The 14754-nt window shown below is 37.7% G+C and overlaps 1 long non-coding RNA gene across 1 annotated transcript; it reads left to right on the top strand.

Moving 5' to 3' along the window:
* Positions 1–8489: 8489 nt before the first annotated feature.
* LOC149186585 (uncharacterized) lies at positions 8490–13497 on the top strand. Its single transcript, XR_016255705.1, has 2 exons — positions 8490–10071; positions 11765–13497. It is a non-coding gene; the product is annotated as an uncharacterized LOC149186585 (long non-coding RNA).
* The last annotated feature ends 1257 nt before the right edge of the window (positions 13498–14754 follow it).

Below are 14754 nucleotides of genomic sequence, written 5' to 3'. Positions count from 1 at the left end.
ATTCTAGAATATGGATTTGGTAGAGGATGGGGATAACATCCCATTGTGCCAACCACTCAGTCGTCCCACGAAGAGACAAACCTAAATAATAACCCAAACTTGCAATTTTGTGAAGTAAAAATGGATATTTGGTGCAAGTACCCAACTTGTTAAATCAATGATTAGCAAAAGGGAAAATCACAAATTCTAAAATATGGATTTGGTAGAGGATATGGAATACTTCACCCTCATCTCCTTTGTTTTCATAATAGATCTAGGAAGCCTATTTGAAGTGCATTTTTAGTTAAAAAAATAAATCACTTGGTAATTATGTGCATTTTGGGGCACAAAGAAGTTATGAACAATGCAAGATTTGGAACCCAAAATACATAAGTTTATCCTTCAACCACTTCAATGAAATATCAACCAATAGAGGAAGTTGGAGATAGTGATGAAACCACCAATAATTGAAATTCTAAATATATCAAACTTCTTGTATTTCTTTGTATAAGGTCTATCATGGAGCAAAGAAGATCATCTTTGGAATTTTGAGGATTTAAGTTTTGGAATTAGGATTTTGAGAAAGTTCAAGATCCATGTGTCCAAAGTGATCCCTCATTTTTGTATATTTCCTAATATAATGCTTGATATTGATTGAATAAATATTGAATTTGTTTTTTTTTTGCTAATGCAAGAGTCGGACCTTCTATTTCATTAATCATTAAATAAACTACATATAATACAACAATTCTCGAAAAGTTGTGGACTGAGGAGAGAACCCAACATTAACTATATACGGGCCAAAGGTAGACGCCCCGCCCCTTACAACCAAACCTCACTACTCTCTTAAGCAAATACTTTGGAAACCGGCTAGCAAGAATCTAGAATCGGACCCGAAGAGGAACATATGTGTCAAACTATAAGGATTTCATATCCACATAACTCACTAATCAGCGAATCTATAGAATGCATAATAATCCGCTTCCTGCCAAGAACAATATGCGTCCCGCCATGTTCCTGACTTGCAGCTTTAATCTCAACCGTCGAACCTCCTCGTCCGATCCCATGGCTATGGCTAATATCGCTATGCTTAGAAGCACGACGTTTACCCATGAGGACCCACCAACATGCTCGATCAATCCCATCCGTAGATCTGCCTTGCAAGATCTGACGGTTGAGGATCATATCGCACCGGTATACATCATCGAACAATAGCGTGCAATGAGGGCGGTATTCCATCCGACCCTACTGCCACATGGAGCTCACTGAATGGAATTGCTCCAAAATTGGAAAAACCACTTCCCACTTGCAAGGCGTGCGATCACCGAAAAACCGCTTTGGATGCGGTATTGCGAATAAAGAAGAAAAATTCCTAGTTTCGAGGCCGCCGAGAGTTCCCAATTTCTGTCCTTTCGCTGCATCTGCTCTACCTGAACCAATGTGAGTTGAAGCACCCGCCATCCTGCCTTTCATCCAAAAAACCAAATCGCCCACACTGTTACCTCTAGGAACTGCTATGAAAGTAAAAACCCGAGTTGCGAAGGTTGACCTTTGCTTGCAACCCGCTAAAGACCCGACTGTGAGTAGACCGCTAAACATAAAGCTGTTGAGTCATCTGAACTCCGCCTCCATGGCTCTGTTCTGAAACACCATCTTATCTTCATCTGCTTGGTCGTGACACTTCGCTTTTAATCTATTTTGAGGGAGCTCTTGCCAGTTCATTGCAACCCTATTTTCTATGCAGATCACTCCTTGATTGGCTAGAATATCCGCCAGTTTATTGGCCGATCGTCGCACATGTTTAAAACTGACTGTTCTCAGGCTCTGGAGGTGACTGTGAATCCGTTGAAAGACTTGGATCAACCTCCAATTTCTTGAGGCTTTTTCTGGCTTTGTACCCCAGCTGATTCTCTTGACCGAGTTAATGATTAACTCAGAATCCGCTTCAATAATCACATTTTGGCGGTTATCCTGAACCAGGAAATCTAGACATTGCTCCATTGCCATTAATTCCGCCATATTGTTGGTGGCTCTTCCTAAATGGCAATAGAAGATGAAAAGAATACTTCCATTTTCATCCCTTAACACCCCTCCATGACCGGTCGTGCCCGGATTGCCTTTTGAAGCACCATCAATGTTGAATTTCAGAAAACCCTCAGGGGGAGGATGCCAAAAATCTAGCTCAGGATCCAAAATTAAAACCTTCTTGTCCAGACCCTGAGGAATAAGTCCCTGCAACCCTAGCTGACTGAGAATTCTCAATTCTGTTACAGTAGGTGGATTCTTAGGGAGATTTCGAACTATAGTGCCAACCGTTTCCTGAAGCTGTTTTAAGATCTGATCATAAAGGCAATGGGAAGGCTTCTTTACATTCTTGAAAATTCTATTGTTCCTTTCTTTCTAGACATTCCAAATAATGAAGCTTGGTGTAAGGGCCCAAGCTGAGTCAAGAACTTCATTATCTGAAAAGTTTCTTCTCCAGTTGTTTAGGGTGTTGATAATGCTCCCTTTGTCTCTATTAGACTGTTGGAAGATGGTGGTAAAAGAATCCCACAACCTTGAGGTAAAAATGCAATTTTTGAGAAGGTGCTCCACTGTTTCCTCTTGAGCTTCACAGCGCTGGCATCTGAAAGGCCCTAGGACACCTCTCTTCCGAATGTTATCCCAGGTCAAAATTTTCCTATGCAGAACCAGCCACATGAAGAGCTTAATTTTCATCCAACCTTGATGCCTCCATAGGTTTTGCCAAATCCTATCCAGAGCCTGGGAATCTAATTCATGTAGTATGAGTTTTTCTTCCTTAAGATTAAAGGTACCTTCATTGTTGTTGCCCCATCTCAGCTGGTCATTCCCCCCTAACACTAAAATTTTCCTTTGTTCTAACACTTTCATTAGTGTCTCAGCTTTAGCTTTCAGGGGGTTGTCATCTCTGAAATCAAAGTTCCTCCAGGTTCTCCATTTTCCTATACTGTTGTTTTGATCCCAAAAATCTTTTACCTTGGATAGCCCTTTAGTATCTACCTCTAACTTGAGGTCCTCCAAGTCCTCTTTTAACAAAATAGGTTCTTGCTGCCATCTGTCCTCCCAGAATAAAGCTAAGTCTCCCTCTCTAATTTCCCAGAAGCTGTTTTCTTGCACTAAGCCCTTGTTATCCCAGGCCTTATTCCAAATGTGTGATCCCTTTATATTTCCATCCATCCTTATGTGATCATTATTTTGCCATGAGCTAGCATATTTTTCTTTCCACATGATAGCCCACTGAGCCTCTGGTTCTTTTACCCAGCGCCACCATATTTTTGCCCCTAAAACCTTGATTAGAATCTCAATATCATCCAATCCAAGACCCCCATGGTTTTTAGGTTTGCAGAATCTTTTCCCAAGCTACCAAGGCCCATTTCTTCCTTTCTTCCCCCTTGCCCCAAAGAAAGTCTCTTTGTATGTTTCTGAATTGATGCAGGACTCCTTTAGGTGCTGGGAGAGCTAATAGCATAAAGACTGGGATTGATTGAAGTACAACCTTTGTAAGCACCAACCTACCAGCCAAGTTTAAGGATCTCATAGTCCATTTCCTGGTTTTATCTTGCAATTTATTAATCACCGGCTCCCAGATGCTCTTGTGTAATGGTTTAGCAGTTAGAGGAACTCCCAAATATTTTGAGGGGAGAGATTCTCTTTGAAAGCCCAAAATTCTAGAGATGTTCCTCTGAATAGCAATATTAGTATTGAAGAAAAAAATCTTAGATTTGGAGAGGTTAACTTCCATACCTGAAGCCATGGCAAAGTCACTTAGGATTTTTTTATATGCAAGAGCTTCTTTGACTGTGGGGATTCCCTGCAGCATGGTATCATCAACAAATTGTTGATGAGTCAATCCCTATCCATTGTCAGAGAGTTGGAGACCTTTGATCTTGCCAGCTTCTTTTGCATGCTTGATAGACCGACCTAGTCCTTCCATCATGAGGATGAAGAGAAAGGGAGAGAGTGGGTCACCTTGGCTGAGGACTCTAGAAGGAATAAAAGTCTCTGAGGGAGAACCATTAACCAGAACAGAAAAGTTGGAAGAAGTAACCAGAGCCAGGATCCATCTCACCCAGTTGTGATCAAACCCAAAAGCTATTAGAACTTTCCTGATATAGGTCCAATTCAGCTTGTCATAAGCTTTGGCTATGTCCAATTGCATGATCATTCCAACCTTTCTCTTGCTGGTTAGAGAGTGCACCACCTCGTGTGCTTGAATGATGTTGTTGAGAATTTGCCTTCCTTCCACATATCCAGATTGTTCCACTGAAACTAGGGTAGGGAGAAGAGGTTTGAGTCTATTGGCTACAATGTTTGATATTATCTTGTAAACCACATTGCACAAAGCTATTGGTCTGAACCTATCAGGGGTTTGAGCAGACTCTTGTTTAGGGATCAGGGCGATGAAAGAGGTATTCAACGCCTTCAAAATGGTTCTATTCATCCTGGAATCTTCAACTACATTCATAATATCCTGTTTGACAATATTCCAGCAAGATTTAAAGAAATCTACATTGAAACCATTTGAGTCTGGCGCCTTACCATTCTGCATTTCTTTGAGGACCTCACTAACCTCCTCTTCAGTCACTGGCCTATTAAGGTTGAAATTGTCCTCTTTGGACACCAGTCTAGGTGTATGTCTAGTGAAGTCCTTGATGGAGTGTTCTCTATCATAACAGGTTTCCTTTGTTATGCTTCGAAAGTGCTGAACTAGGACTACCTCTATTTCTTCATGAGAATTGAGAATATTTCCTCCTCCATCCTTGATCAAAGAAATCCTGTTATGAGCTCTATTCACCATAGTGGATTTGTGGAAAAATCTAGTGTTATGTTCTCCTTCTTTTAGCCACTGAACTCTAGATTTTTGTCTCCAAAATATTTCCTCTTGTTTACATAAATTCTCCCAGTCTTGATGATATTTGGTGACTTGATCACTTCTGATTTTATCAAAGCCATCCTTGATAAGAGCTTGGTTGAGTTCCTGCATTTTACCTTCAACAGATTTTTTCTCCTCAAAAATATTGCCATATTCATTCTTGTTCCAATCTTTGAGCCAGAGCTTGATGTGTTTTAGTCTTTTCTGAAGAAGGAACATTCTAGTACCCTGAATGTTCAAATCTTCTGACCACCATTTGGCAATGTTGCTGATGAAATCTGGGTGGGAAAGCCAGATATTCTCAAATCGAAAAGGTCTGTTCCTTGGGGTACCAATACCCTGAATCTCCAGTTGGACCAGCCAATGATCTGAGCCTCCAAAGGGGAGAATTCTTGCTACCATTTCCTTGTCATTGAGCATAAGGTCCTCTGAGATTATGAATCTGTCTAATTTTGAGGCCACCTGAGACTCTCCTCCTCTTTTATTGTTCCAAGTAAAGATACCATTACTCGTTACAATGTCCACTAGCTTCATCTTATCTATAAAAGTTTGAAATGCCGAAGAGTCTTTACCTAGAACTTTGGTTCCCCCTTTTTTCTCCGAAAGTGATTTGATCACATTGAAATCACCCCCCAAGATCCATGGTATTCCTGCATATCTGTCTCTGAGATTCTCCAGAGAATTTAGAAACCTAAGTTTATCATCCATTCTTTGAGGGCCATACACATTCGTTACCAGGTAGGTTTCCTTATCTCCCACAGGTTGAATGACCACAAATAAATAATCCCTAGATGCCTCAGCATCTATTATGCCAATTTTTTGGGGGTTCCAAAGAGTGAGTATTCCTCCTGCTGTATTCTTTGCTTTGACTTCCAGAAACTCAAATCGATTGAGCCATTTACTATGGATTTCTTTTATTTTTTGAATGGAACACTTGGTTTCCTAGATGAAGATCACATCCGGAGCTGCTTGTTTCATTCTATTACTTAGTAATCTTTGTTTTCTTTTACTACCTAGACTCCTGATATTCCAAGAAGTGAACTTCATAATTAAAGATTTGTGAAGGAGTAACTGGATAGGCCTTTCATCTTACCTAAATCTATCATTAGATTTCCACATTCCATCAATGGCTCATTCTGCTTTTTTCTGCCTCTTTTTTCCCTGGGTTTCAAGAAACCTTCCAGATCTAGGTTCTCTTTCTCAAGAATCTCCTGTAGTTCACGGTCCTCTATTTCCATCTCACTCTGGGTCATTTCATGGTCCCTCTCCAGCTCTGCATCACTCATCATAGTTTCTTTCTATTTATTATTATCTTGTGTTTGTTCACTGTCTTCTTATTTCCCCTCCTCCACTGGACTTCTTCCTTTTGCATGATTTGCTTTTGTTATACCTTCATCCTCTTCGAGAATTGGGAACCTATTCTGACTAGCTTGTTGCCCTTCTGATTTTTGTGTCTTTGGCCCTCTTTTGCCTTCTTTTCCTTTATGGGCCACTTTATGGAAGCTTTTGGTATCCTTCATTGTGTTAGCTTTGCTCTTATTCTCTGTTTTACTGAGAGGGCAGTCTCTGAATAGGTGCCCATGCTCATGGCATTTGCGACATCTGAATGGAATATGTTCATAATCTACTGTTTGCACCCATTCTTCATCAAATACTTCCAAGATAACCTCATCCGGTAGAGCTCCAGAGAGATCCATCTCCACACATATTCTAGCAAAGGAAGTATACTTCCCCCTTCTAGTAGCCTTTGAAGCTTTGACAAAATGTCTTAACTTATTTCCTATGGCGGATAAGGATTTTGTTTACCAGTAATCAAGAGGTAGAGAGTAGAGTCTTACCCAAATCAGGACTGAAGTAAAAGTCTCTCGCTCCGGAACAAAATTCATGATCCATGGTCGCATATAGAGGCCTGCTGCAGCATAAAAGTAGGGCCCTCCTTCAAACACTCTGTCCTTATCTTCAATATTAGCAAATACCATAGTGAAGAAACCCTTAGACCCAAGATGTAGGTCAATGCTTCCTTTTGGTTTCCAGTGGTATTTAATCCACGTTTGTAAAGCTTTTTCAGTGGGCCATAAACCCATGAATTTACAAATGATTGCATATGTCTGCATGTGGTCCTTGTGCACTTGCAGAGCAGGACCATTTAAAATGACTCTTGGTGTAACCGCAACTTTGGGTTTACATGGTCTCATTTGTGCTTTGTCTTTTGTTCCCTGTTCCTTGTCTTCTTCCTCATTTTCCTTAGTACTATTATGCTCCCTTGATTTAGTGCCATCTTGTTCCTCTTCGCTGTGTCTTTTCCTTCCTACTGAAGGGTCTCTATCATTTTCCATTGGTTTTTTGCCCTTGTTGGCCACGGCCTGCTTGTAGGAGGGTGGAGCTCCCTCCTTTCCGAGCTTCCATGGAGAACAACCTCTGTAACAGTCTGTAACCCTAGTTATTCGTCTTGCGCTCCTCTCCAATCGACACTGGTAAATATTGAATTTGCTAATCCTTGTTGTGCAATTGAATTTATTTTTTATTTTGTTGTGCACATTAGTTTCTATTCCGCATTGTACAACTTCTCTATTGTCTTCTTTTTTACAGGGTTTGAAATGGCTAATGGATTTGGTGAATCTTCTTCTTCAATTTCCCATTTTTAATCTATTTCATTATGACATACTATTGACCCTTATCTTGATTTGTAATCTTTGCTTGCACTAATGACCTATCCTTGTACATATATTTTATTTTGATGACAAATGTCATAAATTGACACAATGCTTCTCCTACATGTCCCTTTAGTTATGCAAATAATAGACTTAGGGGTTTGCCCTTTTATTCTCAATGCATCTAATAAGAATTGTTTAACTCTTAGTATTTTTCAAAATACTTTGAAAAAGCCCCGGACCTCTGCATGACAACTATACAAAGTTCTAAATGATTAAGAACATATACTTCCTTATAAAAAGTTACAAGTTCAAATTCAAAAATTAGTAATGTACACCTTCATACACTTTAAGAGTTAAATTATTACACAAAAATGAATTATCTCTTACTATATTTTTTTATACAAAATTTCATAATAAAATTCAAATTATAACTAAACCAACTTTAAAAACCAAATACATGAATGTAAAAACTCCCTTCAAATATAGGCTAATTGAGGCGTCAATTTTGCCCAAACGTCTTTTTTTTTTATAAATATTTTTTCAAAAAATCTCACAATAAAAATGATTGAATCATATTTTTGATAATGAAAATAAATTTAGAACCGTAAAAAAACCATAAAACACCCCAAATATTTAACTTTGATAACCATAACCAATCCATATTTCCAAAAAATTTCACCAATTTTTTCCCAAATCCAAGGGAATTTCCATTATTTTGTGAAGAAAAACTAAACCTAATTAGACTATGGCACAAATATATTACTATTAAATGATGCCAAATACTTATTACCAAGTAACATCATGGCAAGGACCACCTTGTTTTTTACTGGACACTTGTCGAATTAGGTCCATATTATCATTCCACGCAGAGCATCTTGTTCTTCGATGCACATGTGTCAACCCCCGTTAAGTTGAATGTGTATTACGCTAGCTACATTGAAGGCGATTGCGAGTAGTTCCTCTGCATCTTATTGATTAGGTGAATGTGTATGGTTTGAAGAACGCGTTGAAAATTCGATGGTCAATGTCGGTTATGAGGGTTCCGATAAAAGGAAGCAAATAACCGCGCATAAACCACAGGCGAAGGTTTGATGCGTGTTATATGGGTATGACGCGGAACACCAGTCCCCACCACAATTTTTCGCAATGCTCTTAAAACCCTAAATCGTTTCCTACTCTGCAAGCTGCCTCCATAGCATCGAGCTATTGGGATAGATGTGTGTGTATATGGGTATAAAGCCGAACAGCAGTCACCACAATTTTTCTCTGAGCTCTTAAAACCCTAATCGTTTCCTACTCTGCAAGCTGCCTCCATAGCATCGAGCTATTGGGATATTTTATTCACGGAGGGTATGGTTGAGAAATTGCGGTGCTGATCATTAAGTTGAACAGGAGAAGGGGACGATTGATAAATTGGGGTGCTTATCATTAGGTTGAACAGGAGAAAGGTTGAAATGCAGAAATCCGTTTGTCTGGGGACTTGTCCCGTTGGTTATTTTTAGTTTCGTGGAAATTAAAAGTAATTTCTTTCTTACCATTACCCTAATTTTCGACTTGGAAATTAGGGTTTCCACCTGGAAATTGGGGTGCTTATCATTAGGTTGAGGTTAAAGAGGAGAAGGGTTGAAATACAGATCTTCTACTTGCAAATTAGGGTTTTGGAAATTAGGGTTTTCTATTTGGAAATGGGGGTGCTTATAATTAGGTTGAGCTTGAAGTTGAAGAGGAGCTTATTATTGGGTTGAGTTGAGGTTGAAGAGGAGCAGGGTTGAAATACAGAAATCTGTTTGTCAGGGGACTTAGTTTTTTGTTTTGGTTTTTCTGCTATTTTTAGCTTTGTGTCTTTAATTTCTTACCATACAAATTACCGTTTTCCACCTCCATCTCTGCGCCTGCTAATTCCAACAACAAATCCTACCGTGTTTTGCTTGACCATCGCGGTGTTGATGTGAAATCCTTCGCCAGGTTTCTCTATCTTGGCTTTCTCGATAAGGATTGATGGCCTTTCTAGAAAAAGAGGAGATGCAACAGGGGTACAAAATTTGTTCTCAAGTAGAACACGTTATTAGAACCGTCTCCGTCCATGTGATCATCATCTCTCCTGGATATACTGATTCAGATTGGTGTCTGAGTGGGCTTTTGATGTTAAAGTCAAATGTTCCCACAATTCCAGTGTTTTACCATGTCAAGGCCGATGTCGTTAGGTTGATGCTGTGCTTCTATCGCGAAGCCCTACAAACTCATGAAATGAAAAGGCGATGTGATCCTCACTCTACGGAGAACTCCACTTCATCAAAATGCAAGAAGCGGTTTCGAGCTGGAGATCAGCGGTTTCGAGCTGGAGACAAGCGGTTTTGAGCTGGAAATCAGCGGTTTCGAGCTGGAGATCAGCGGTTTCGAGTTGGAGACTAACGGTTTCTAGCTAGAGACCAGCGGTTTCGAGCTGGAGATAAGCGGTTTCGAGCTAGAGACTAGCGGTTTTGAGCTGGAGATCAGCGGTTTCGAGCCAGAGACTAGCGGTTTCGAGCTGGAGACTTGCAATGGGTAAGAACTTAACCTTACCTATTACTATAGTTGTATTTATATTACGGAACGCCTAGTCATAAGTGTTCTGATGATTTTATTTATTTTTTAATTGTGCATATATTTGTTTTTAAGTACGAGGTTTTTGTATCCAAGTCCGAGGTTTTTCACCGGGTGTTGTTTCAACGGTTCAAGTATTTGTTCATGTGTTTGTATATCTATTTGTATTTTTAGGGTTTAAAATTGGTTTCTCTGTATAAATAGATTTATTATTTTAAACTTATTATTAGAATCGTGCAAAGTTTTTGGCTGGTGGTAAAATATGCCCAAAAATCTGTTATTATATACACCCAAAGATTAGCTAAATCTGCTATTAGCTATAATAACAGTTAGATTAAGGTTTTTTATGATGTTAATTTCATTTATGCATTAAAATATCATTTTAAATAATTAAATTCAAAATATTATATTATCCAAAAATTAGGCTATACAACATTTCAAAGTTCTGAATCTATTTATCCCTTCAAAACACATTTTAAATAATTGAAATTCAAGATATTACCCAAAAATGTATTGCCAGGCCAAAATTAAATTGTATCCCTAAATTTCCAAAAAAGAAATGAAACAGAAGCTTAAACTAATAGCTAAATTGCTTAAACTGACTGCTCGCTCGCTCCATTAGCGAGGGAGCTGTTAAATAAAGTTGTTAAACGTCAATCGGAAATGGTGACAAAGCCAGACTTGTACATGGCCAAGTATTGAACAGGTTTGGAGCACAAGCTGAAAGATTTTGAAGATCCAGTCCTGTTGAAGCAACAGCAAAGCGGGAAATCTCGAATCTTGGGGATTGTGGGCCCGTTAGGTGGTGTATGAAAAGCGTCTTCTCAGTAGGAAAATCTCACATTATAATAGATACTGCCTTTTAGCCAATAGGTCTTTAGATTTGTTGCATAGGTGAATGCTTAAGATTTTGTTGCAGAGTCCACTGCATAAGATCTTGATTGGAATGGATTGGATAGGATGCTAGACATAAACAATGTTGATGAAGGTAAAGGGATGCTCTCAAATCTTCTAACGCCTTAACAATCTTAGATGATGTAGGCGATGTGAATCAAGTGAAGGCACTTTTGCGCATATTATGAATTAATTCACAGAGCTTAATATTGATTACATCTAGAGATAGGGTGTTCTCGGAAGCTCAAGGGTTCAGTAATCATCATTTTATACGTTATCTGGGCTTAGTGAACAACACTCCCTAGCGCTTCTGCTTCTACGCTTTTAGCCAAGTTTATATACTCCCCGGGTTTGAATCTTTGGTATATAAGTTCTTAGCTTCTTGTAATGGATTTCTGTTAGATAAGTTCTTACCTTGTTGTAATGGAAGGCATTTTGAGGAGGTTGCAAATTCTTAAGATCTAAGGTTCTTTCTTGGAACACATTTTGAGTAAGGTGAAGTTATCAAATCTGTTATGATTCATCTGGGCAAAATGCCCTCACTCTTCCCTGTCTCCCTGGGTTCCAATGAAAATTTTAAGGGACACAAGCATTAAACTCATTGTGGCAGAGAAGGTGAACCCCAGTTAAAAATAAATTTGTTGTGTTAACGTTTATATGTTTAGCAGATATTACTATCGCATAACATTTTTGTTTCTCAAAGAATTCGAAAGGTTATGCAGATGAGAATCATGATCTAGTCAACATTTTTCTTTTGCAGGCACCTTTGCAGTTGTCCGTATTTTTGGAGGAGCTATGAGCAGACCGATGTGAGAATCCGAAGAGCATGACAAATCTTAGATCCTTGGATGTTTCTGGGTGCTCCGAGTTAGAAGAGCTGCCGTATCTGGGTGTTCCGAGTTAGAAGAGCTGCCGAGAATGATAACAATGGCATCTTTGGAGGAGTTGCAGGCAGATGGATGTGTGAAGCTGAAGAACATACCACAGGGGTTGGTGCAGGCGACAAATCTTGGATATGCAGATGTTTCTGGGTGCTCTGCGTTAGAAGAGCTGCCAAGTATGGAAGCATTGGTGTCTTTGGAGAAGCTCGGGTGCTCTGCGTTAGAAGAGCTGCCAAGTATGGAAGCATTGGGGTCTAGGGAGAAGTTGGGGGCAGAGGGATATGTGAAGAAAAACATAACAAGGTTTTTGGCATAGCTTAAGTCCCAAACTGTTTGTGGGTTCTCTCGGTTAGAAGCGCTGCCAAGGATGGAAACGTTGGCATTTTTAGAAGAGTTGTGAAGTTGAAGCGCATAACAGGGTTGACACATGTGACAACGCTGAGGTTCCAAATTGTTTGTGGGTGCTTTGAGTTAGAAGAGTTGCCAAGTATGGAAACATTGGTACTCCAAACTGTTTGTGGTATTCCAAACTGTTTGTGGGTGCTCTGAGTTAGAAGAGTTACCAAGTATGGAAACATTGGTATCTTTAGAGAAGTTGCTGGCAGAAGGATGTGTGAAGCTGAAGACCATAATGGTAAAGGAGTTGGGGCAGGTGACAAAGCTTAGATCTTCAATTGTTTGCGGGAGCTTTGAGTTAGAAGTGCTGCAAGTATGGATCTTTAACCATCTGTGGGTGGTGCTCTGAGTTAAAAGAGCTGTAAGTATGAATCCTTAAGTGTTTGTGGATGCTCTGAATTAAAAGAGGTGGAAGTATGGAAATATTGGTATTGTTGTTGGCCGAAGAGTGCGAAGCTAAGGAGCATAGAGCGGTCTGTGAAAAATAGTAATTACTCGCACATGTGGAACCAGAAAGATCAAGTATGGATACAGTGTGTGTGAATTTGAAGAAGCTTGGTGCCCTGAGTTAGAGGAGTTTACCAACAATGGAAACATTGGTATCCTTGGCGGTCTTGCGGGCGTGTGAATCTAAAGAGTATTACTGGGTTCGGCGCAGGCGACAAAGCTTAGATTCCTAATTATTTCTCGGTGCCATAAAAAATTATGGAAACATCGGTATTTTTGGAACACTTGCTGGCGTACAGATGTGTGAAGGTGAAGATGGTATGTGGATATCATAGTTGTAAATGCATGTATATGGATGCATAAAATCAGTGTGTCTCTGTTTCTGCTGTGGGAATTGGGTATAGTGGATTAGGGTTGCAAAGGACTGCGCAAAGATTGAAAGGTGAAGGTCGTATGTGGATATCATGGTTTTAAATGCATGTGTATGGATGCATGAACTGGGAATACTGGATTAGGGGCGCAAAGGACTGCGCAAAGATTGAAAGAAGGAATGCTGCTTTGCATTTTTTCTATTCTCAATTTCTTTCAATGAGATTTGAATTGAACGAAGGTATGCTACTTCATATTTTTTCTATTTTCAGTCTTTTTCTGTGAGATTTGAATGTATTGGGGAGACTAAACTCCACCAACTGGTTTATATCTCATTTGTACATGCTATTGAACATTAACCAAAGATCAAAGTAAAACACAAAAGTTTTGCAAGTGTTTATTTATAAATGTTTATCTGGTGTTTATTTATAAATGTTTATCTATTTAGTTATGTTGAGTTGGTTGGATATAGTGTAAATTTATTTACAGTAGCAACAAATAAATGAAAAAACTTATATTCTTTGAAAATATTTTGTTAGGGGAAAAATAGTTTTTAAATAATTATATTAATTATGCATATAGGTATGTCTATTTTAAAATAAGATTTATTAAGTAAATGGTAGAGATTTATTATCTACAAATAGTTATATTTCTTTTTCCATTTTAATTAAATTGATTAGATAAAAAAAGTTATATTTCTTTTTCCATTTTAATTAAATTGATTAGATAAAAAAATGTTGTAAGTATATCGAGTTAAAAGTTATTTCTTTTTCCATTTTAATTAAATTGATTAGATAAAAAAATGTTGTAAGTATATTGAGTTAAAAGTGTTGATAATAAGGATTTAACTTTCACAAAATATTTTTAATAGTAATTACAAATGAAAAGTTATTTTGAAGTTGTTATGTTTTTTATTTTTTATAATTAAATTGATTAATAAAAAAAGAAATCATATGAACAAGTGCACCATGAAACCTATTATAGTTTCTTGAGCATATATTGATAAGTCATGGTTTTTGTAGATTTCTTGAGCATATATTGATAAGTCACGGTTTTTGTAGATTACAAATCTCCAAGTGAATGGGTGAATGTCCATAGATAAAAATAATGTTACATGTTTTGATGCTTGTCATAGATTGATATTTACTTATCTGTTTAGAATAGATTGATATTTGTTTACATTTTTTGACCATTTAATTTATATAGTTAATTATTACCAATAATAAAATTTCATTTCAAATTTACTAACCATACCAATTATGATTTTTTAGCATATATTAATAAGTCATGGTATTTGTAGATTACAAATCTCCATCCTTAAATGTGTGAATATTCATAGATAAAAATATTGTTACATATTTTGATGCTTATCATAAATTATCTGTTTTTCATAGATTAATATTTATTTATTTATTAACCATTTAATTTATATAATTAATTATTAACAATAATAAAATTTCATTTCAACTTTACTAACTATTTATTTTATAAGGAATATTCATAGATAAAAATATTGTTACATATTTTGATGCTTATCATAAATTATCTATTTTTCATAGATTAATATTTATTTATTTATTAACCATTTAATTTATATAATTAATTATTAACAATAATAAAATTTCATTTCAACTTTACTAACTATTTATTTTAATTT

This window comes from Pinus tabuliformis, chromosome 3_1 (genome assembly GCF_031772625.1).
Source record: "Pinus tabuliformis cultivar Carrire ecotype Pingquan chromosome 3_1, CPIR1, whole genome shotgun sequence".
In the NCBI taxonomy this organism is placed as follows: domain Eukaryota; kingdom Viridiplantae; phylum Streptophyta; class Pinopsida; order Pinales; family Pinaceae; genus Pinus; species Pinus tabuliformis.
This window is presented reverse-complemented; position numbering and strand designations above follow the sequence as displayed.